At 50.8% G+C, this 24,996-nt stretch overlaps 1 protein-coding gene across 6 annotated transcripts in view; it reads right to left on the bottom strand.

Annotated features, from left to right (window-relative positions):
* Positions 1-24,996, bottom strand: part of LOC109276660 (carboxyl-terminal PDZ ligand of neuronal nitric oxide synthase protein) — a 285,556-nt gene that overhangs the window by 182,620 nt on the left and 77,940 nt on the right. The window lies entirely within an intron of this gene.

The raw sequence follows: 24,996 nt of genomic DNA, 5'->3' as shown, positions 1-24,996 counted from the left end.
ATATGGGCCCAGCTCCAGCAACAGAAGTCTAGGAAGAATTCTCATGGAGAAGTTTGTGGCACAGAATACCGAGCAAGCTTCCCAACAGGCCACAGATAATTTGCTAAATGATTGCAAAGGGCATCATTTGCTTACACAAAATTGCATCTTTTTTCTGAAAACTCCAGCTTACCATCTGACCAGAGGCCATTTCTGTTGAGATGCTAAATAGAAGTGGGAATCCGTCCCGATTCTCTGCCCCTTTTCTCCACCAGGCAGGTGGGAAAGCCATCAAAGGGTGATTAGATCGGTTGTGACTTGGGCTGCTGAGAGTTCTCCCTGCCGCAAGAGGCCTCCTCACAATACGAATGGCAAGCCGGGGAAGCCGGGCAGGGGGAATACAGCGCCGAGATGGCTCAATCAGTGTGCCTACTTGGGATTCTCTCACCCTCTCTCTCTGCCCCACCCCCGCTGGCCGTGCCGAGCTCTCACTCGCTTGCTCTCTCTCTCTCTCTCTCTCTCTCTCTAGCATTAAAAAAAAGAATGGCAAGCCAGCGATAAAGACTACAAAATGGTATACCACCATATTTCCGTGGCCCCAGAAACTTCTCCAAATGCTCTTCTGAGTTTCATCTCTACAACCACTGCATGAGCGTGGCTGAATCAGGCATGGGCACACACAGCCTGTTTTCCATCCAGGACACCACATGACATCTCAGACACTGGGAAATTCCAAATCAGGGCCGCAGACTAGTGGTCATGGGCTCTGGACACCTGCTGCGAGAACAAGACCACTCTGAATCAGATTCCGGCTCACGATCAGGGACCCATGTTTCCATGAACTAAACTCTTCAACTAGCTTCACAGACCAGCACCAAACCTCAGCACAGTGGAGAGAGAGAGAGACACCGAGAACCCAGCACACTCTTACACCCAAAGGGTATGATGGCGGGGGGGAAGGAGGGACAATTTGGCAACCTGTATATCAAAAGCCTTAGAATTCTACATACCCTCGATTGCAACAAGTCCTTTTAGTAATTTAGTCTAAAGGAATAATTCTGAAGGTATTCAATGACAGAACTACAAGGATATTGACAGGGAGCTATGAGAAACTAGAAACAAGCTAAATGTCAAACAACATGGTCCTGACTAAATGATGATGCTATATCCATTTCCTCCAATGTAAATATATTTGCCATTCAGAACAATGCTGTATTACAGGATTAATACCATGGAGCAATCTTATAAAATATTAAGTGAAAAAAAAAGATGGCAAAACCTTCTTCATGAGAAGATCTCCTTTCTTTAAAAGCGTTCCGTTTTTGTTCAAATTACATCTTATAAGATATACACCAAAAAGCTTTACAGCAGCTTTTTCTGCCCAGTAGGATTACTGGCAAGTTCTGATTTTTTTTTTCTCCTTAGCTTTTAAAAAACTCTGATACAATAAATGCGAAACAGGCTGCACATCAAAGAGAATAGGGGTTATTATTTAAAAATAATTCAATGCACTGTGGAAACATCTCACAGGCTTTAAACACTCATCTGTGGGAGACAATCACAACATCTCAGAAGCAACCACGGTGACATTAAGATTTCTGCCCAGCGACACACATTATAACATGGTGCCAGCCAGAATGCAGTTTCACTGTGTGTCTCCTGAGGTCTTAAATAAATGATGCCAGATATAGACCCATCACACCAGGACTGCCCTATCTCGATGCCATAATTACAAGTGTTATTTTAACATTTGCATACACACACACACACACACACACACACACACACACACACACACAAAGTTAAGAAAAGCAACTATGAAAGAAGGAAAGAACTTGCTTTTCTGGTCTCAGGCAGAGCTCATCATCAGGCTCAGCCCCTTTCGGGACGTACTCCTAGCGAATCCTGGGAACAACCTCAGAGCCTCGCTGTCTCCTGGAAGAGGAGACAGGAACGTGTCAGCCAAAGGTCCAGAACTGAAATCTGATTCTAGAGAAGGGAGGCGATGTGCACACATTCTTTCTAGAAACTGCAGGCGTAAGGTTTTATATGTCCTTCTCCACAAATCCCAGGGCATTCCTCATTATCATCTTGGCTTTCATATTGCGCATATAGGTACAAAATTATTACTAGAAATTACACTATAATCCTCTTCTCAGTGATTCTAGAGGCACTGGGAGATAGGCAAGAAAGCGGAGACGTCTGGAGAATCAGAAGGCTGTGTAGTTGGGACGTGCTGTCTCAATGTGATCACCAGGTGACCATGCATCAGAGCCCAGGACTGAGGAAGCAAGTGCTGACGTGGCAGTCTCCCTTCAGGCCAGCCCTTTGCCTAAATGGCTGTTCAGATAACCCCCATCAAGATTCTAGAGTTCTTCAGGGGGCCTGGGTGGCTCAGTCGGTTGAGCGTCCAACTTTGGCTCAGGTCATAATCTTGCGGTTCATGGGTCTGCGTCCTGCATCGGGCTCTGTGCTGACAGTTCGGAGCCTGGAGCCTGCTTCAGATTCTGTGTCTCCCTCTCTCTCAAAAAATAAACATTAAAAAAAAAAAAGACTCTACAGTTCAAGTCACCAAGCCATTGAGCAAAAGACAAGAGTTATCCATTAAAGCAACAGGTTCTGGAGAGTAGGGTGGAATCATTTTAGCATAAAATGAACACAGACTGCCAACCAGTGTCCCCAGATAGATACTGGGATAGGCAAAATAACTCCCCCACCCCAACAAGGATGTCCACATCCTAATCTCCAGAACATGTGAATATGGTACTTTCTCCGGCCCTTAAGGGTCTTGGCAGACATGATTAAGTCAAGTATCCTATGGAGACATTATCCTGGATTACCTAGCAGCCCAATGTAATCACAAGGGTCCTTAAAGATGGGAGAGGAAGGCAGGAGCGTGAGGGAAGCGTCTGTGGAAGAATGAATGTCAGAGATGTGACCATGTTGACTTTGAACACAGAAGAAGGGGCCCCAGGCCAGCAGATACCAGCAGCCTCTTAAAGCTGGAAAAGGTGAGGAAACGGATTCCCCTCCAGAAGGGACACAACGACCCTGCAGACACCTTGATTTTAGCCCAGGGAGACCCGTGTCTGACTTCCGACAGCTGTAAGATAATAAATTTATGTTAAGTCGCTGAATTTGTGGTAATTTATCACAGCAGTAGGAAATAACAGAGACTATCTTGACTGGTCAACGGTTGGGATCCCGTGACTCACTGCAGGATGATCCACAAGGCTGCAGCCTCCCTGTCACCCAAGCCGCTCGTCTCTGTCCGGCTCGGGGAGCGGTGGGGAGACAAGGCAGGCATCCTCTGGGGCCCTTTCCTACTAGGCTGGGCACAGTGCCGGGGGTGCAGAAAGGACAATCGCTGGAACGCCCCGCAACGAGGAAAGAGGTGTTGGGAGTGAGAAGAGCAGAGTTCAAATCCCAGCTCCGCTCACCAGAAGCAAGCGGCCCATCCAAGCCTCAGTTTCCTCCAACCTCACAGCGCTGTGACCAGCTGGAACGATTACATACATGTGAACGTCGACAACCGAACGTCCCATCAGAGAGCAGACACTGTCAGCGGAGACCCTGTAACAGCGATCGCGGCTAATAACCGATCTCCTCCGGGGCCTGCGAGTCACAAACATGGCACCGGGTTCTGGTCTCGCTGGGCCTTGGCTTCCTCGGCGAGTCCACGAGGAAGGCTCCCCACCCGTCTCGCACCACAGCTCTGAGGCTGAAAACTAAAACGGTTGTGGAAACAGTGGGAAACACACAAGCCCAACGCAGATGGGAAGGGGCACCTTTTCATTTCCATTCGGGGTCCCTCGTCAGGGCCTGCCCCCATCAGGTCGTCACCGGAAAAGATGCTACTTGTGCTTGAGGAAAACACTTAAGCAGAAATCCTAATGCATCAGAGTCACTGACGGCTCACAAGCCACGAATGAAGTAAACTGGACATTCTGGGTCCCTTCCCAGAAGTGAGAAGCCCATGGTCCATCCTCACATGTCACCGGCTGTCGTGAGGGGCTCAGAGGAACAGTCCCCCGGTACGGAAGGCCCTCCGCAAGGCTCATCTGGGGCAGCCGGTTCTATTCCAGGCCCCCGGAAACAAGAGCCAAATCTTACAGCGAACAGTGAAAATATCTGAAAAATACTGCCAAGTGTTGAAAAAGTAAAAGAGCTGACCAAGACTTCATCTTTTAAAATGAAGCCAAAAAGTACATAAATGCGCTCATTGAAAACGCAAGCCACTATATCAAGACGTGAAACACCGAGGTCACGGCGAATTTTGACATCTTCCGCCGGAGGGAGCGTTGATTATCGACTTACCGGTGTACTTTTTCCCCTTTGTTCCAACGTAACGACAACAGGGTGAACCCTTCACCTCTGACTTGCACACACGCTACTTACTGTAAGAGGGTAACCTTTGCAAAAATTATTTCAGGGCTTACGCTTTCTCGGAGGTATTTCCTAACATCCAAAGATATTCAAATCCTCTCGTGAAGCCAGTTTCTTGTCAGCATGCTGGTTGTTTTCCTCACCAATTATGAAAGGATCTAACCCTGTCTGGGCCTCATTTGTCTGGTGTGAGCCGTCCTCCAGCAATCCTTACCGACTATCTGCAATCCCACATCTTTTGCAAGATTTGCAATTTCACATGTTAATACGTTTGCATGCAATTTGCACTGTCCTGTGGTACAGCCCTTGAGGACGGCCCAGGAGAGAGGCCAGTGTTGAGGGGAAGACACCGAGTGGGGGCGACGGGAGTTTTCTGTTGCCTCCTAACAGGTTACCGCAAACTTCAAGGCTTAAAACGAACCACGTCTATCATCTCCCTGGTCCCCCAGACCCAGATGGAGTCCTCTGCCCAGGGTCTCACAGGCTGTTCCCCGTGTGGCCTTGGCGGTGTTCCATTCCGGACTCGGGGACCTCTTTCAAGCTCCCAGTTGGTGGCAGAATTCAGTTCCCAGCAGCTATAGGACTGAGGCCCCCATTTTCTTTCTGGCTGTCAGCTGGGGGGGGTCACTCAGTTCCTACAGACCTGTCCTGTCCACATGACCCCTCACTTCCTCAAAGCCATCAGGAGCAGCTCTTACTCCAAAAGTCTGGTTTTCTATATTTTTATATTGGGGGCGGGGGCGGGGGGGGCGGCAGAGAATCCCAAGCAGGCCCTGCCCTGCGCTGTCAGCACAGATCCCGACACAGGGCTTAAACCCACAAACTGTGAGATCGTGACTTGAGCCGAAATCAGAAGTCGGATGCTTAACTGACTGGGCCACCCAGGTGCCCCCAAACACCATCTTCTACAAAGGGACACAATCTGGGTGGGGTTGGGGGGGATTATACAAGAGCATGATGCCCTGGAGGGGGCGGGGGGGTCAGGTTAGGGCACATTTACCATCAGGACCATTAGACGTTACAAACGCTGTTGCTTTCCTAGGTGACCCCGTAATTCTGGAGCCCGCCGGTCCCCACCCTCAAACGCATGCTCCCCGTTTCCACCGCCAAGGCTCTGCTGGATACAGCACTTCCTGTCACAGCACGAATGAAATGGCATCCAGTCTTGTTGTCCCCCGGATCCATTCTCTACTCCACCCCTAGAGAGGGCTCGGTAACACCCACACCTCACCGTGTTCCACTTAAAAGGCATCCGTAGCCCCCTGGCAGCAGCAGCAGGATGAAATCAATGCTTTTTCAAGGCAGTGCCTTCACGGTCTTGGTGCCCGAGGAGTCCACTGCCACATGCCTCTCTCTCCCGCTCTCCCCTTGAGACCCAGGGGGTTCCATCGGCCTGGAGTTCCCTGCCCCTTACCCATCCCCCCCCTTTTTTTTAATGTTTATTTATTTGAGAAAGAGAGGACGAGTGCAAGCTGGGGAGGAGCAGAGAGAGAGAGAGGGAGAGAGAGAATCCCAAGCAGGTTTCTCATTATCAGTGTAGAGCCTAACACGGGGCTCGAACTCATGAACTGTGAAACCATCACCTGAGCAGAAATCAAGAGTCGGACACTTAACTGACTGAGCCACTCAGGTGACCCCCCTCCCCCACCCAACCATCCATCTTTCTGGAGAACAGCCTCTGTGAGGCCAACCCTGGCTCCCACAGGGGGTCCTGCATGATCTTTCATATTCCACACGACTGTTACACAGCCCTTACCTTCTTTGCTACAGCTACTGGTTTCCAGATTCTTCTCCCCACCATACTGCGGGGGGGGGGGGGGAGGGGGGGTGTGGTAGGGGCAGAATCTGGAGGCCAAGAGCTCATTTTTTCCTTCCTGAATCTTAGCAGTACCAGGAAACAGGAAACACTAATGGCATGTGAATTAACCCTATTTCTAGCACAAGGTGGCAATTAAGAGCCCGGGGTTATGAAACCACACAGCCTGGGTCTGAAGGCCGGTGACACCACTTACTAGTAGCATGACTCAGGGCACGTTACTCAACCTCTCTGCACCTTGGTTTCATCATCTCCAAATGAAAAATCTTTATCCAAAAAAAAAAAAAAAATTTAACTCTAGAGCTTCTCTAAATTTAAAAAAAAAAAAAAGAATACCTATTTTATAAGATCACGAGAAGGAATAAACAGGTTCTTATTTGTGAAGGACGTAGAAAAAGGTATGGGTGGGATTGTGACAACACAAATATTTGTTCAGTAAAATAAACACCCCGCAGCCACGTGATACGCAATGATGAGAAATTCATCCAAACGGAGGAGAGACATCACACAGACCGGGGAGAGGAGCCAACGGTAACCCCGTTGTCATCAATGTCGTTCTGAAACACTCTTCGCCAAGAGAGAAAGGGAATGAAGACTAAATGAGGACAGAACAGAGAAGGCAGAAATTTCAGTACGTGAGTGACGGGCCTAAGTAACTCTTCGGGTCAGCTTTCGCATGTTCCGTGATTTCCCGTAATGAAAACAATGGAAGGCTGAGTAAGCCAGCACAGGCCCGGCATCCCGGGAGGAGTCACAGCCCGTGGGCCAGGGCCCCCTCCTTCCTGCGGCAGTGGCCACCCAGCCGTGAGTCTCCAGCCCCGCCAGCCCATGGATATCATCTCCTAGGTCATCCTTCTCTCCAGAGATGGCCATCCAGAGACGTCTCGGTCTCCAGAGACAGAAATCTAAATGCTAAGTCTGTCCCTAACTATTCGACCTTCTCGGCCTCTCTTTGCTCAGCTATAAAATGGAAAACCCTACCTCCTAAGGTCGCTAAGAGGATTAAATAACGGATGGAAAAAACAGACACGGCGTTTGCTACCTGGCAAGGTAGTCAGTACGCGTGTCTCAAAAATAAGAGTAGGTGAACTTTAGGATATGTCTCAACCTAAAACCCGTGCAGGCCAGCAACCTGTCTGCAAAGTGGGTGTAGCTAACCTAGGCGGGCAGGTGCACAGCACTGATCCTGGGGCTGGTTGTCCTCAGGCAGTGACTCGGTAACCCAGCCACCCGCAGAACACATTCGCCACCCTAAGGTGACCCGGGTCAGCCACGTGTGAGCCAGCTTCTCCCCCTGTGTCACAGCAGGGTGGCCGGCTCTGCTGCGGGAAACTCCCCCGGGCTTGGTGGCCTTCCCGCCACACCCAAGTTAAGGTGAAAACAGCTTCAGGGAGCATGTTAAGGTCCTTTCCCATTCCTCCAGGGCTGCTCCAAATCACATCATCACCGCCCTGTGCGCCCACATCACCTCCCAGAATAAAAAAAAAAAAAAGTTCTCAGCAACACAGGGGGCAAGGCTCACCGCTCATAAACAAGGGAAGAAGAAAAAGAGAAGAGAACGTCAGCATCTGGGCAGCTCCACAAGAGAACTAGTCCGTTTGCAGAGGCTGCTGACATTGTCCGGGTGAATGAGGGCAGGCAGATCCCTCCAGATTATTTGTCCAATTGGCTGGAAAACTTAGGTCCACGTAAAATTCTGCAGGCCGTTGACAGCAGCTTCATTCCCGAACCGAACTCTGGAAGCAGCGAAGCTGCCCTTCAATGAAGAACACTGAACCGGTGACCAGGAAGTGGCAGGTACATCAATGGCTCGGAACGCGACCCAGCAGTGAAAGGCAAGCCACACAAAGACATGGATGAATCTTCTTTTTTTTTAATACCTTTTATTATCACTTAACATTACAGCCTAAATATTTCTTCTTCCTAGAAATATTTGAACACAATTTTAGTGACTACATTATAATTCATTTATGGATGGTCTGTAAATCAAATATTTTCTTACTGCTAAACATTCAGTTACATCCACTGTTTTACAGTGGACACATTTTTCATATTTTGGTTATGTTCTATTTTTTTAATCAAAATGTATTTTTTTTTTTCAGGAATAGAACTTGGTGATTCATCACTTACACAGGACACCCAGTGTTCATCCCATTCAGTGCCCTCCTTAATGCCCATCACCCCTTTAGCCCATCCCCCTACCGACCTGCCCTGTCAGCAACCCTCAGTTTGTTCTCTGTATTTAAGAGTCTCTTATGGTTTGTCTCCCTCTCCGTTTCTATCCTATTTTCGCTTCCCTTCCGTTATGTTCATCTGTTTTGGATCTTAAAATTCCACGTATGAGTGAAGTCAAATGGTATTTGTCTTTCCCGGACTTATTGACTTATCTTCTTAGCATAATGCACCCTGGTTCCATCCACATTGTTGCAAATGGCAAGATTTCGTTCTTTTTGATTGCCGAGGAATATTCCGCTGTATACATATACCACATCGTCTTTATCCATTCATCAGTCAGTGAACATTTGGGCTCTTTCCATATTTTGGCTATTGTCGATAGTGCTGCTATAAACGTTGGGGTGCGTGTGTCCCTTCGAATCAGGATTTTTGTATCCTTTGGATAAATACCTAGTAGTGCAATTGCTGGGTCGTAGGGTTGTTCTATTTTTAGTTTTTTGAGGAACCTCCATACTGTTTTCCAGAGCGGCTGCACCTGTTTGCGTTCCCACCAGCGGTGCAAAAGAGATCCCCTTTCTCCACATCCTCGCCAACATCTGTTGTTGCCTGAGTTGTTCACGGATGTGGATGAATCTTAAACGCGTATGGCTAAGTGACAGAAGCCGGTATGCCAAAGCTGCCCACCGTGATTGTGACCCTGTGGCATTCTGGCAAAAGCAAAGCTAGAGAGACGGGCCCCGCAGTGGTTGCCAGGGAACTGCAAATATGGGGAGCTGAACAGGTAAAGCATAGGGGCTTATTTAGGGTGGGAAAATCACTCAGTGTGACCCTGCAATGGTAAATACAGGACATCTAAGCGTTCATCAAAACCCCGGAGAACGTCACAGCACTGGAGTAACCCTTAATGCACTCAATTAGGACTAAAACCATGTGGCGGGCGCAGGGAGGGGGAGTCCCGGGCAGGAAGGCAAACTGGGACCCAAGAATCTAAACGTACCACGAACGTATGAAACGGCGTCACTTGAGGTGGGGAGTAAGGTGCTGACCTAGGTGACGCTGGAAAGGTGTGGGGTCTGTCCCACCAAACGCTGGAGGAGGCGTACGTCCACATTGCGTGAGAGTTGACCCAGTGCTTCCCCGCAGGTTCACGATTCTTAAACCACTGCACTGGAACTGGACGACGAAGGGAATGCATGGAGGGAGTTTTCTCACCGCTGGAAAAGGAAGTCCCAGTTAAGCAAAGGGAGAAGGCTAGCATGAGTCATGTGGGGAGCGATTAGACCCGGAGGCCCGGTAGGAATTTACGTCGAGCTTAACACAGATACAGGTGGTTATGCAGAGAAAGTGACGGAGCACGGTATGTGTGCACAAACTCTTGTACACCTGCCTGTGTTGCTCTGACAGCTGAGGGGCCTAGGAGCAAAGTTGCATCAGGAACACACATGCGCACCTGGGGCCCACATCTTGCTTTCCCGGCACCATTCTCCAATGAAACGAGTCAAGGCTCCATACAGACATGATGGATTCTAGAACCAGGTCAGGAAATCTACATAAGCCTAGAGCACCTTGTAGTGCGGGGGGAGGGGGGGGGAGCACTCAAAAAACCCCACAATGATGGGGTTGTATCCAGGGGATATAGGAAAAAGGGGAAGAGTGCTCAATGGCAAAGCAGAGACAATGTGAGCAACAAACTAAAGTAAGTTATTACCCAGAGTGTGAAATAAGGACCAGCGAGTCCACATGGAAATAAACGCTTGAAGAAGTAAAGTGAGGGAGGACAGACAAATCCCCAGGCAGCATTCCATACAACTTGCTAGATACTCCGTCCTTAGGAACCTAACTCTTCACTCTGTAACTATGGACTACATGTGACTTTCTTCCAGAGAGGACAGTAAAGAAAGTGGGAAAGAGAAAGACTAACTTCCCAAACGCTACCTCGAGCCATGTAATCAAGGTTAACGTTAACCGCAATTAAGTCATAGGGACAGAATGGGCCTGTGACAGAATGTGCTGAAAAATGACCCTTCACCTCTGTTCTTCCCCAAACACCCTAGTTCACTCATGATACCAGACAAATCCCAACTGAGCGGCCTTTTTTTTTTTTTTTTAAATGCATTTATTTGAGAGAGAGAGAGAGAGAGAACCCACACAACTATGAGAGGGGCAGAGAGAGAGGGGGGGAGAGAGAATCCCAAGAGGGCTCAGCACTGTCAGCACAGAGCCCGACACAGGGCCCCATCCCATGAACCATGAGATCATGATCCAAGCGGAAACCAAGAGTCAGATGCTTACCCAACTGAGCCCCCCATCCTATACAACACACCCAACAAGGAATCCTCAAAACTATCAAGGTCATCAACTACGAGGGAAGACTAAGAAACCGTCACAGCCAACAGGAGCCTAAGGAGACATGATGACTTAATATCATGTGCTATCTCAGATGCGATCCTGGAAAAGGGACATTAGGAAGAACTAAGGAATCGCCATCAAGTATGGACTTCAGTCAACAACAGATCGAACTTGGTTCATTCAGGTTTCCCAACGTGCTATGCCAATAAGAGGAGAAACTGGGTGGGGGTATACAGGAACTCCCTGTACTTTCTTTACAATAATTCTGTAAACATAACATCTTTAAATAAAAAGCTTACTAAAAGAAAAGAAAAAAGAAAAGACTCCCGTTGGGCAGGGGTAAACTCTGCTCTGTGGGTTCACAGAAAAATAGCACTCCATTAACGGGTGGGGTAGTTCGTGGCCTGGGTAGTGGACTCTGAACCCTCAGCGCCCATGCCAGCAAGGTGACTCAAATGGCTCCTGACTTCCCCTGGCTGGCCCTGAGCTGACAGAATGGGACTAAACACAGCCTTGATCTTCGAAAGCTCCGGCGAGGACTAGCACACCGAACACGGAGGGAACCCCTCCGGAGATGCTCGGTGTCACTCCCCCAGGCACGGAACCCCACACTGATGGGACGCGTGTGACCAACAAACGGTTGTCACTTGCTCTCACCAAGTCCCAATTCAATACGAACGACCGATTATAACACAAAGCAGGCTGAAATCCCTGAGGGGAGAGGGGGAGAGAGAGAGAGACAGACAGACAGATGGTGGCTGAGTTCAGCCACGGCTCAGAAATCGCAAGAATTTCCTAGCAAAGGTTTTCATCTGACGTGGGCCTTGAAGATGAAGACGATAGGCAGGCAGCAAAAGGAGAGAATTCCAGAGACAGGGAAGCACGTGACGGGGACACATCGGACACCACACGTTCGAAGACTAATTATTCTTAAGTCAGTTTGCCCACAGAACTGGACAGCAATGGGAAAGAAGTTTGGACAGGCACAGCTGGTCCCTGCCCGCCCGCTGAGAACTCCGGGTTTCACTCGCTGGCAATAGGGAGCCACTGAAGGCGTTTGAGCAGGGACGTGATGGACCTCCGGCTGGTCCAGAAGCCACGTGCTGGGTGGACAGGACAAGCCCTCCAGCCCTGCCAGCATAGCCTCCTCCGTGAGGCCAGACGCACGCCAGCCACATGCACACAGCGGTCCTGCATGCACACTCAAGAGAAACTCCCTTCTCTTTGGGGACAGGACACTGGGTTTTGTTGCTTGTTTTTTTAATCACAGGGAGAGAGCACGCATGCGTGGGGGAGAGGACCAGAGGGAGACAGACAGAATCTTAAGCAGGCTCCATGCTCAGCGCCGAGCCCAATGGGGGGGCTCGATCCCATGATCTGGGCCAAATTCAAGAGTGGGACGCACAACCGACGGAGCCACCCGGGCGCCCCAGGGCACTGGATTCTTTAAAGGAGCAGCCTGAGTGCCCAGCCAGGCAATTAAATGCAGGGGTGTCTGGGAGTGGATTAAAGTGAAAATCATAAATCAATATGACATCTTTCAATAAACGACCCGGCTACCAACTCCCCACTGGCCCGTTGGCAGGGTGCAGTTGTGTAAAGGCAGCCAAACTCTTGCTCAAATTAATTGTCATGCCTGCTGAAGGAAGGAGAGGGATCTCTGTAGAAGAGAAAACCGGGGGCAGGGGCGCAAGAAGGCAGGTGCCGGGAGAAGAGCCAGGGCCCCGGGGCAGCAGGGGCAGCAGCGCGGAGAGGCGGAGGGGTGCCCAGCACCCCCTCGTGGCGGGTCTCATCCGGAAGCGGCCCCCGGCATCCTGCTGGTTCGCGTCCTGCGCTCCTTCAGAAATCCCGGTCAGGAGAATCCAACCTTTTATTCTGACCTCAAAGCCCGGTGCTTCAAAGATGGCCCAGCCCGGCTCCCCCACGTGGGACAGAATCTTGGGGTCCGAGCCTCACACCAGGCAGGCGGCCCGACCCCAAAGCAGGCCCGGTTTCGGCGCTGACGCCCGCACTGAGCCAGACTGGATTCCAATCCCTCACGACCTCAGCCCCTGAAGCCCCTTATTCGATAAGCCACGGTCTCCACCACCTAGAGGAGACCGTGGTTGGAGGCTCCGAGCCTCTCTCCCCATCTCATCCTCACCACGACCTCCTCTTGGTGCTTCGGTAAATGAAGGAAGGAGGCAACAGAGACAGACCGACCTTTCTGCCCCCAAGCCCGAGACGGCGCCTACACCAACCGCATACGGGTTCTCGGCCTTTGCTCTTCCAAGCCAGCAGGTCCCCTGCTGTCCCCTCTCCCTCCGAGGGGCCTGACCCCAGTTAGCAGCTGTTTCCGAGGCTGTGCCAGTGGAGCCCGGCCGAGGACCGGGCAGGAACGGGTCGGTTTGGGAGCCCCACCTCGGCACACTGGCTCACCCGGCAGCTCCAGGAAGCACAGATGGGATGGGACCACTGTCAACGGGAAGGAGCAAACGCAGACCACTGCTGACCCGGTGCAGGGGGGAGCCCGGCAGGGAGGCCAAGGCTGCGCTCTGTGCGAACACGTGACGTCCAACCACAGCTGATCTCAAAAGGGCGTACTTGGTGGGGATGTAGGTCTATCCTAGAGAAGCAGCGGGGAGCCCAGCTTCTGGAGCCAGATTCCTGGCCAGTGAGTGAGTGTGTGACCTTGGGCACGTGACCGGGAGGGTCCGGGAAGACACCGCAGGCCAAGCGCGCAGAACGGCACCTGTCGCGTGACAACCGATGACGGCGACGTTCGACTTGCTGCCGTTGCTACAGTTGAACCAGGCTCTTAATGCCTGCGCGTCTAGGTCTGGGTGCCCGGGTCACCTAGAAGACATCAAACCGTCCCCTCCCTGTTCTTTGCCGGATTTTCCAGGACGGGGCCTTCAGGTTCATCCGTCTGAAGAATGAAGAAGGCACCGAGTCCGATTTTAAAATATTAACACATACCTTGAACTCTGCCAACTGCCTTCTCTTCCAGCATCTCCGGGGCCAGGGTAAACAAAGACCACTCTGCAGGAGAAAGCCAGGATTGTGCACTTCACCCACCTCAAGCCCCGTGGAGGTGACACCATTAAAAAAAAAAAAAAAAAAAAAAAAAAAAAAAAAAGAATGCCGCTGCTTCTCAGCAGGGTTAGCAGTTAAGGAAACTGCTAAGATCACACCAACGAGGGTGATTCCTACCAGTCAGCAGGGTTGAGTTCACTAAGGAGAAGCGATTCGTCACCCCCGCAGCCGACTGCCACGTGGACCTCTCCGGGGGAACAGCAGCTGCCCCATTATTTTTCACACTGTTGAAAAGCCAAAGGGCCGGCTGCCATACAGGACAGGCAGGCACAGCACGTTTTCCATCGAGATCCGGGGAGGGAAGCACCAGATTCAACCCGGGGTTGCGACACCAGGCGGGAGACCGCACCAGCGAGGGTCCGGGGCCGCCCGACTCGCTGCCTTCTGGGTCCAACAACCGCCTGTCTGCACGTGCACGTGACAGTTTACAAAGCCTTTCGCGCGGGGTCTTTTTTTTTTTTTTTTAATGTTTATTTTTGAGAGAGACACAGAAAGCAAGCAGGGGAAGGGCAGAGAGAGGGAGACACAGAATCCAAAACAGGCTCCAGGCTCTGAGCTGTCAGCACAGAGCCTGACGCGGGGCTCGAACACACAAACCACGAGATCACGACCCGAGCTGAAGTCGGATGCTTAGCTGACTGAGCCGCCCAGGCACCCCTCATGTAGCACTTCATTTAACCTACACGAAGCAACTACTTCGTGTCCCCGTCACACCCCAGCAGGGCTGGAAAGGAGACGCCCCCAACTACTGGATTATCGACCACAGGCCAGCCCGTGCTAAGGACCAGACACCCATCAACTGCCTTTAATTCCTGCAGGGTTGCCCTGTTTTAAGAAGAGCTAGCAGCTGAGAGACTTCCCCCTTGACTCTCAGGATGATGATCACAGTCCGAGCCCTCCAGGAGACAAATGCGTCGTGGTAAATGCAGAGACAGAGGTCTCCAGAGAGGGAGAGCCTCCAGAAGGGACGAAAAGTCCCCCTGTCTTGAAGAAGATAAGCAGAAGTTCAGCTGAGTCCTGATTGAGAAGGGGGTGCTGCTTCTCAGAGGGAAGAGCAGAGGTGGACCCCCGGACAGGCCACACGCAGGGCCCTCTGAGCAAGAGGACCACCGATGTGGCCTGAGCTTCCCAGCAGCACCCCGTGTGTCTTGCACGGAGTGGAGGCTCCAGCCTGCAGGTGAGGAATCATCGCCCAATGGTTTTAAGCAAGACAACTCTTGCAGACTGGCCTTTAGATAGAGGAGCTGGGCAGCCGTGTGGAGGACGGATAGGATGTGGTCCAGCCGCCGTGTGAACGGCTATTGCAGCCGTCCAAGCAGTTAAGGGGACATGGTCCCCCCCAGGCAGGGACTCACGGGGAGACACGCGATTGAGAAATATCTCAGAGGCAAAGCTGGTAAGTAAGGGTGACGAATGTGGGGGCAGACACAGAAAAGAGTCTATGACCCTGAGGTTTCTGGCTTCCGTTCCTGCACGGATAAGATGCCTGCCATGAGGTAAGAGAGCGCGAGGAGCGAAACGACCCCGGAGAGAGGGTTCCCAGCAAAGAGAAGAGACCACGAAAATGATGAGCTCCGTTTCTGACACAGTGAATTTAAGGAGCCTTTGGGACATCCAAATGGGGGGGGGGGGAGGTGTCGCACAGGATGTGCGAGTCTCCAACTCTAAAAAAGTCGTTTCTAAAAATCAGACGACGGCTTTCTTGACATCTCACGCTGTACAACGTCTGGCCGTGTGCCCAGACTAGAGAAAGGCACAATCAGGGACACGGACGATGCCGCCTGGAGCGACACGCGGTAAAGCAGGGCCCGGCAGCACATTCTCGGAGGTTCTGAGCAGGATGTCTGAGCCGGGAGTGAGCAGGCTGCAGCCTCGTCTCGGTTCTGATACCACAACCATACCAGCCCTGTGACTCGGGACGAGTTAGTTAGCCTCTCTGGGCCTCAGTTTCCTCATCTATAAAATGAGATGACGATCGTACCTATGCCACACGGAGCTGTGGTAGGATCAAGTAACACTTGTGAAGGGCTTCGCATGGAACCTGGCACTGTGACAGCAAATGGTACAATCTATATTCAAATTTGGTTATTACTGGTAAGGACAACAATATCCAGGGGCGCCTGGGGGGCTCAGTCAGTTAGCGTCTGACTTCGGCTCAGGTCATGATCTCGCAGTTCACGGGTTGGAGCCCCGCGTCGCACTCTCCGCCGTCAGCATGGAGCCTGCCTCGGATCCTCTGTCCCCATCTCTCTCTGCCGCTCCCCTTCTCACACATTCTCTCTCTCTCTCAAAAATAAACATTTTAAAAAAAAATCACTATCATTAGTTTGAGCAAGTCACTTCTCTATGATCATTCTTACCTGCAAAGCAAGGGTAATACCTGCTTTTTACAGGGTTACTAGAAACCAAAATTTGAGGACAATGGACGTGAACACTGACTTAACTATAAAGTACTCCTGTGTAACGGATCGGACCTCTCCACAGGGACAGGGGTTTCCCTCCCGGCGGCTCAGGTCCTCGGTTGCCGGTTCTGAGGTCTTGGTCTGGGGGTGTGCGTCACTCTCCTGGAGGACGCGGCTTTAGATCCAAAGAGGAAACAGCCACACACTAAAGCCTGTGTGGTGTGTGCAGCGCAGAAAAGATACTAGTCAATTAAAAGGAATCAAGTGTTTGACATACGCTACAATATGGATGGTCCTTGAAAACACCTTGCGCGGTGAAATACACCAGAGAGAGGAAGACACGTGTCGTAGGAGATTCTACTTAGGGGAGGAAGCCAAAATAGGCAAAATCATAGAGACAGAAGGCAGAATAGAGGTTACCAGGAGCTGAGGGGAAAGAGGCAGTGATGTTTAATGGGTACACAGCTCGCGTTGGGGTCGATGAAAAGGTTCAGGATACAGGTAGTGGTGACGGGTACAGAGTTTTGTGAACCTATTTAATGCCACTGAGTTGTACACTTACAAATGTAAGCATCATGGTAGGTAGATTTAAAAATCCACAGAAGCCATCAAGACAAGGAGCAGCTGGTCAGTTACACATGGGTCCCCAAAGGCTGGCTGCTGTGGCAGCGATGAACTTGGGCTCTTCATATCCTCCTGGTGTGATGGATAAACATTGCTGGCTTTAGGTATTAAGTGGGCCGGTGCAAGAATCTGTCGACCTGGCTGGGCAGTATGCAAATGCTCCCGTGGAAACCCAATTACATTATTTCTTATTCTTGAGCATGCACGGCTGTAATAAAGACAGGTGTTTGGCTTTGGTAACAACGGATTCTTACTAACTCCTCTGCTGACGGATAACGCATTTGGCAGTTCCGCCCCAGTTTTAAAATCCTTCCCGAATCACTCACTTCGGGAGCAGAATCACTCACTTCTTGTGCAGGGTGCGTTTTTGCTCTGGTACGGATTCAGGGGAAAGATAAATGCATTTTCTCACGTGTGGTCAGGTACCCAGGGATTCACTCGGTGAACCAGATTCTCACGAGGTATAATCTGCCTTCCCCGCGTGGGACTCTTGAGTCTCCAGCCACACTGACGACCTTCTCCCTTCTCGCAGCAAAACCCGCTCCTGCCCCCAGGGCCTTTGCACTACTTCTCTCCCTCTGTCTGGATATCTTTCTCCAGATATTCACAGAGTCCTCCCTCCCTTCCATATTCACACCTCTAGAGACTCCAAGGTCACCATAACCCAGAGGCCTTTTCTGGCGATCTGTATAGAATAGCACCCATCCTACCTCCTGACACCATCTATCCTGTTTTGTGCTTTATCTTCCCGCAGACAAGTCACGTGTGACACGGCAGGGTAACCATCTCCTACCTCCATCTCAACCAGAGTACAAGCTCCAGGCAGACAAGCCCTTGGTCTTGTAGACTGCCGTATCCCCAGAGCCTAAAACAATATTGGCTCACAAAAGACGTTGATACCTTTTTCTTTTTTAAATGAGCGCAGAAAAAAAATGAAGTTATGCTATCAGCATGCTATTCTTCATATCGATGAGAATGCCTTGCCCCAGCATCCCTAAGAAAGCATTGATCCCTTTCTCCTTTGGCTGAGAAAGAGCCCTAGTAACCTCCCCGTCACACGCCATTCAAGCCACATCAAGTGTTTTCGGAAGTTTAATAAAGTCTGGCCCGCTTTGAAAGAAAAAAAGATTTTCACAAACAGCATTTGAATAAATGACACGTGGTACATCCGCACTATGGAATATTACTCAGTAACGAAAAGAAGTGAAGTGTTGCTACGTGCCACAACATAAACGAACCTCGAAAACATCACACTAAGTGGGAGAAGCCAGACATCAAAGGCCATGTACTGAACGATGCCATTTACAGGAAATGTCCAGAACAGACAAATCCATAAAGACAGGAAATAGATTAGCGGCTGGGGGCCTCAAGGGAGAGACTGAGAAGTGCTGGCTAAGAAGTGGGATTTCTAAGAATGAGGTCCTGCCGTTTGTAACAACGTGGATGGAACTGGAGGGTATTCTGCTAAGTGAAATAAGTCAGGCAGAGAAAGACAGAGATCATATGTTTTCACTCACATGTGGAATCTGAGAAACTTAACAGAAGACCATGGGGGAAAGGAAGGAAAAATGAGTTACAAAGAGAGAGGGAGGTAAACCATAAGAGACTCTTAAATACAGAGAACAAACTGAGCGTTGATGGGGGTGGGGGGAGAGGGGAGAATGGGTGATGGGCACTGAGGAGGGCACTTGTTGGGACGAGCACTGGGTGTCGTAGGTAAGCGATGGATCCCAGGAATCTACTCTCGACGCCAAGACTATACTGTATACCCTGTACGTTAGCTAACTTGACAATAAATTATTTAAACGAGAAAAAAGTGGGATTTCTTCTCGGGGTAATAAAAATGCTCTAAAATCGACTGTGGTAATGGCAGCAAAACACCAGAAATAGAGTACAACCTGATGAATTATATACACTTTAAACGGGTGAATCGTAGGATATGTGATTAGGTCTCAACAAAGCAGCTACCAAACGAGTGTTAACAAATCGTGCTTGTCACATCATTCAATACGTAGGGCCTAAAACTACAGAGCAAGTACCCATACATCCACAGCCTGCACACATTTCTCAATTAAACACAACTTATACGCCCAGTAACTCCAGAGAAGAGTTTATTTCACTGAAATCCCGTCACTGCTCACAAGGCGACCAAGTGACCACCTCACCCAAGTTCTTCTAAGTCTGGGGTACGCAAACTCAGGGGTGATCCTCGGAATTTTGACAACCAGGAAAGCTCAGGTGCCAATGAGTCAGAAGAGATGCCGGCGCTAACCAGGACAAGTGCCAGTCCCATCGGCCATGAGCATGTCAACCAGCGCCCCAGGGACCTGCCTCCCGTCCCAGGCCCCACACACCGAACCCATTCTCTGCCACTTTCCTCCGCTCAAACCGCCGCACGGTCTTAATTCCAAACAGGGCACAGTACAGTCATGTGTCCCACATCTTACGGGAATTCATCATAGACATATTGTGAACTTTTCTTTCTCCACAGTGCACGATGATGACGGAAGAACTATTTGGTGCCAACGTCAGCAGACAAACACAACTGCGGACCATAAATTAGCTGAAGGTGCTGGGGCAGAGGGGGGCCCTCCCACAGGCCGGAATAGGCTTACGTTACTTTACTAGGATCAAATGAAAACGGACATTTTTTTAAATTCTTACAGAGGACTCTCAGACCCTGGAGAACACACCCATAGATTCCAAGAGTGCCACGGATCCCCCTCTGAGAAACACTCATCTACAGACTAAGGGAAAAAAGTAACTGACACACAAAGCTGACGAGGTCTTTTCTAGCAAACACTTACCAGGCGCCTGTGTGTGTCCGGCAGCCATCTTGTGCAGTCTTCTCACCCCACTGTCCCTCCCCAATACACACTAGAAAGGAGGGGAAGGAACTATATTTACAGAGCACCACCCACACGATGGCTTTGCTCAGTGCTCTGCACGCACACACGTAACCGTAACATCTATCTGCCAAGAAGACATCCCAATTTTACCGATGATTAAACAAAGGCCAATGGGGTAAGAACCTTGTGCAGTCGTTCAGGTAGCACACAGAAGGCAGGATCTGAGCAGACGGCGTCCTGGCCCCACGCAAGGGCACCTCAGTAAAGGGGTGGGATCTTTCCAATCCCTGCTACAAGCCTAATGCTCTGACCCCTTTGTGGTAGGCAGAGTAGGGACACCGCCACCCATGAGGTCCCCAACCTCGTCTCCAAAACCCATGACTAGGTTACCCTACACGGCAAAAGGGGATCTGCTGGGGCTCTGAGATGGGAGATAAACCTGGATCGTCAGGGCAGGGCAGGAAGGAGAGGCCTGTGTAAGGACAAGGGTCCTGACCAGGGAAAGGGAAGGCAGGGGGCCCAGAGCAGAGGGCAGAGTGCCGTGGCTGATGGCTCGGGAGATGGCAGGGGGTCCAGGCCCAGGAATCCAGGCAGCCTCTAAGCTGGACAAGCAAGCACACAGATGTGCTCCTGGAGCCTCAGGAAGGAGAGCGGTCCTGCCAATTCCTTGATTTCAGCCCCGTTTCAAATTTGTGACCCCCAAGCAAGATGATCACCTTGTGGCGTTCTAAGCCTCTCCATTTGTAGTCACTGGTTAGGGCAGCCACGGGAAATTAACAGGGCCAGGCTAGGGTGGCGAGTGCTAGTTTTGTGTGACCGGTGTTCTGAGGAGGACGGGCCAGCTCCCAGCCCGAGGAGGAAGACCATGAACAACAAAGGAGCAGATGCTGCTGCGGGAACCACGTTACCCGCAGAGGGTTGCACGCAGTGAAGACGTGACTGCTGGGACTTACCGGCCGTGGGGAAGGAGACCCGGGCAAGGACAGGAGACCCTCACCACGGCAGACGCTGCTCCATAAAGCCCGCCAGCCCCCAGGACCCGGATGTTCTCTGGACGGCATTTCACTCATGTTCTCCCAAGGGGTTGGGTTTTTTTCTTTTCCCTTGAGAAAAAGTTCTGGAAGAGTCGGCAATCCCAGAAGGGAGCTGTGGGCGACTGGAGGACTTGGCCACTTCCTGGTCACCAGCCCATTCTGTTCAAGGCCGCATGACCACACCACCCCCGAGCAGCCACCCTTGAGAAATCAAGCCACGATTAAACCAAAAACTCTGGGGGCACCTGAGTGGCTCACTCAGTTAAGTGTCCGACTTCGCCTCAGGTCACGATCTCATAGTTTGTGAGCTCGAGCCCGGCATCGGGCTCTGTGCTGACAGCTTGGAGCCTGGAGCCTGCTTTGGATTCTGTGTCTCCCTCTCTCTCTGCCTCTCTCCTGGCCATGCTCTGTCTCTCTCAAAAATAAACATTTAAAAGAAAAAAAAAAAAAAAGCAAAAACAGAAAGCTCTGGTCCCCTGCTGGGCCACTGTGAAAGCTGTCTGCCATGTGGCCGGGACTTCATCCAGCCCACAGCCAGAGGGGCCTCAGCGGGAGACCAAGCATCTCTGAACGCATCTGGATACAAGCAGTACAAGTGACTTCAGGGCCAGGAGTCACAAGCGGATACACGGCTGTGGGGATCTGTCCCCTGGTGTTTTAACAGACAGACATTCGGTCTCCGGCCACAAAGACGGCTGTCTGTCCCCTCTCCAGCACCAAAGGCGCAGCAAGATGCCTCTCCCCTTCCCCACCTGGGGCTTCCCTTCTAGAAGCTACTACACGTTCCAAAGGTGAGGAGGTAAGGCGACACCAGGTGCCACGCTGGAGCCCCGCCTGGCTCCCCACCCACCGGAGTCCAGAGCATTCCTCCTTCCCGGCCCCCCCACCCCCATCTTGGCACAACCCCTCCTGGGTTTCCCTGCTTTATGCTCACGTGGTTATCATCTAAGATTAATTTTCTGAGTCACTCAACAAAAGTCTACTGAGCACAGGCTGTCATGCTGACAGATTGGAAAGTCACTCAAAAACCACAGAAGAGAGGTGCCCTAGAACACAGGAAGGAACAAAACGATCAGGTGGGGGAGGGCCGCCCCAAGGCAGCGAGGGCTGCACTGAAATCCGTGAAAAGACGTTGCCGGTTTTAAGGACCTGCACGAAGCAACCGAGGGTCTCTCGGTGTATTTACCTGCATTTAACTGCGTTTCCAAAATGCTTCAAAACTCAGGTATAAAGGTTACTGCCATCCACAACCCCAAGCCCAGTCCTCACAAGTACGGTATGAGGAACCCGCATGCCCTGGCATGGGGACAGTTCAGCCAGGAGGACTCTGTGACAGCAAGCAACCTAGCAGTCACCGGGAACGCATGCTCTGCTTCCTGAGAACCCCCCTGCCCCCCAACAGATCCCGTCCAGAAAAGAAAAGCCCGTCTATTTAAAGGGCCAGCATCAAGAAGTTGCGTGTGTTACTAAGGAGAAAAAAAAAAAAAATCTTGAAACCCTCGCGTACCACTGGTGAGAGTTTTAAACGGTACAACCATTATGGAAGACAATACAAAACATTAAAAATAGAACCGCCATATAATTTAACAATCACCCATCTGGATAGAGACCCAAAATTATTCAAAGCAGGATCTCAGACATATCTGCACATCCGTGGTCACGGCAGCACTATTCACGAGAGCCAAGAGGGGGAAGAAACCCAAGCGTCCGTCAACAGATGACTGGATAAAGAAAATGTGTTCATTACACACATACAATTGAATACTACGCAGCCTTACAAAGGAGAGAAATCCCGTCACGTGCCACAGCATACAGGAACCTCAGGGACGTTATGCTACAGGAACTAAGCCAGTCACGAAATGACAAATACAACAGGATTCCACTGATGAGGTATCCAAGCAGCCGAAATCACAGAAACAGAGTATACAGGTGGTTGCCGGGGCACCTGGGTGGCTCCATTGGTTAAGCGTCCGACTTCAGCTCAACTCACGATCTCACGGTTCACGGGTTCAAGCCCCGCATCGGGCTCTGTGCTGACAGCTCGGAGCCTGGAACCTGCTTCGGATTCTGCGTCTCCCTCTCTCTCTGCCCCTCCCCCCCCCCACTCTGTCTCTCTCCCAAAAATAAACATTAAAAACAATTTTTTTAATAGTCACATTTAATGTTTTTTAACCATTGTTTTAAAAAATCTCGAAAGCACAATACAAAAGAAAAAAGATGCCAAAAACACATGACATAAATTTTGAGAGAAAAGCTGTATGGCAAGACAAAGAAGAAGCAGAGAGAGGGAAGAACAAAACACAGGTCACATCAACAAAGTCCAAACACTCAGTGGGGAGCCGACACTCCAGTGTGGGACTGAGGAAGGGACGGGGTCCATACACCTGCTGCGGCCTCAGCTCTGAAGGTGCATCTGGCCCCCCTCAGGCCGGTCGCTTCTCTCTGATGCCCTATCCCCTGTCCCGTGCAGAGCTCTGGAGAGATCAGGGAGACTGTCAGGTCAAGGGCTTGGCAAGACACCCAGGTGTAAGACCCAGTCATCCTTCCATAACCTGAGGACCAGCACTCTGAGGACCAGCACTCTGCACCGGCCAAGCTGGGAGGCCTGCGTCTCTGGATCTGCCAGAGCAGCCAGCAACCCAAACCCCAGAGTCTGCTGCCCAGCGCTGGCCTGGCACCGTTCCACAGAGAAACAAAGTCAGGAACGGTCATTTACACAGAAACCCCATGCCTCAGTCCTTGACAACTGTAATTACAACCAAACAGCTTGTGAAAGGGAGAGCAGAAAATAGCAGCCCGGACCTAGCCGTGAATTGGAGGTTTCGGGGTAAAACACACACCCAGAGCGCTTGCTGTCATGGCGGCCAGTCTAAACAAGCAACTGGCCAGCCAGACCAAGCCGCTTTCTGGCCAGTGTGTTTCTCCTTCTGATTTAATGAGCTGCTTGCTCATTAAGCGCTAGAAGCAGGTCACAGGGAAGGGACTTGCTGGCACAAGGCCACACGGGCTGACAAGTGACAAGGGCAGAGGAGACGGGCCACTCCAGCCCCCAACACATGGCCAGTCCTGCCGGATGCCCCGGGGCCTCCATAGCTTTGGGGTGATGCCTTCTGCAGAGGTACGCTCTGTTCCCTCCACAAAGTGGTGTCTCTGCCATGGACTCCCTCGCTAGGGAAGTTCCACGTCCTAAGCCTTGGTTCGCCAACTGGGCCGATCACCCAAAAGAACATTCAAGAGCAGGGTCACAGAGGCGGCAGCACCGTCCTGGGCGTGAGCCCCAGCTCCACCTACTGACAGCAGCTTGACCTAGAACTACCTCCCCCAAACTCTGTTTCCTCACCTACAAAATGCGATCGTATCCTCGCCTCACCTAGAGTAGTCGCGAATCATTATTTCTAGACTAAAAGGCCTAATGAAGCACCTCACGCATACTTTGTGCTGAGTGGTAACTATTTCCATTGACGGCTAATATTAACAGAGACAGGACTCTGACTATGATAAAGGTATTAACGACAACATAGTCCCCCATGTCTTAGTCCGACATGAAGAAAAGAGGCATTTTCGGTGAAACCCCAAGGACAGGCCAGCCCCAGGCTGCAATAACGCCAACCATAGCGAGAGCACAGGCCATCCCAGCACAGGGAACGCCTCCCCCAGACGCCCCCCAACCAAGGCTGCTGGGCTTTCTATCTGAACAGGAAGATGAAGAAAGTAGAGGAAAGACCTGGGAATATACTTAATGCCAAGCCTGAAGCCACAGGGATGAAGAATCTCACGGTCTCTCGAGAGCGAGGGGAGAACTACACACAGGTCACATGCCCACCATCTCCTAGACCCCAGGATTCCTCAGGACCCCTCTCTCTCTGAGCTTTAATCTAAAAAAAAATGAGGGTTACAGGACCCCCACTCCACAGCTTGCTGTGGACATCAAATGAACCCACATGAAGGTGCTTTGAAGCAACTCATTCCCACAACCATGAAAAACAGCATTGTTTTTTTGATAGTTTCAACAAATACAACTTAATAAAAAATGCTGAAGAATTGGGAAGATCAAGGCAGTGAAAAAGTGGTTTGTTGTTGTTTTTTTTAACGTTTTATTTGAGAGAGAGCATGCACCAGCAGGGGAGGGGCAGAGAGAGAGAAAGAATCGCAAGCAGGTTCTGTTCTGGAAGCTCAATGCGGGGCTCAAACTCACGAACCGTGAGATCATGACCTGAGCCGAAACCAAGAGCCAGACGCTTAACCGACTGAGCCACCCAGGCGCCCTGAAAAAGTTATTTTAATAGGCTAACGAACTGCTCAGATAA

The sequence above is a fragment of the Panthera pardus genome, unplaced genomic scaffold, assembly GCF_024362965.1.
Source record: "Panthera pardus isolate Hobbes unplaced genomic scaffold, ASM2436296v1 HiC_scaffold_21, whole genome shotgun sequence".
In the NCBI taxonomy this organism is placed as follows: domain Eukaryota; kingdom Metazoa; phylum Chordata; class Mammalia; order Carnivora; family Felidae; genus Panthera; species Panthera pardus.
The sequence above is the reverse complement of the archived record's forward strand: the minus strand, read 5'-3'. Positions and strand labels throughout refer to the sequence as shown.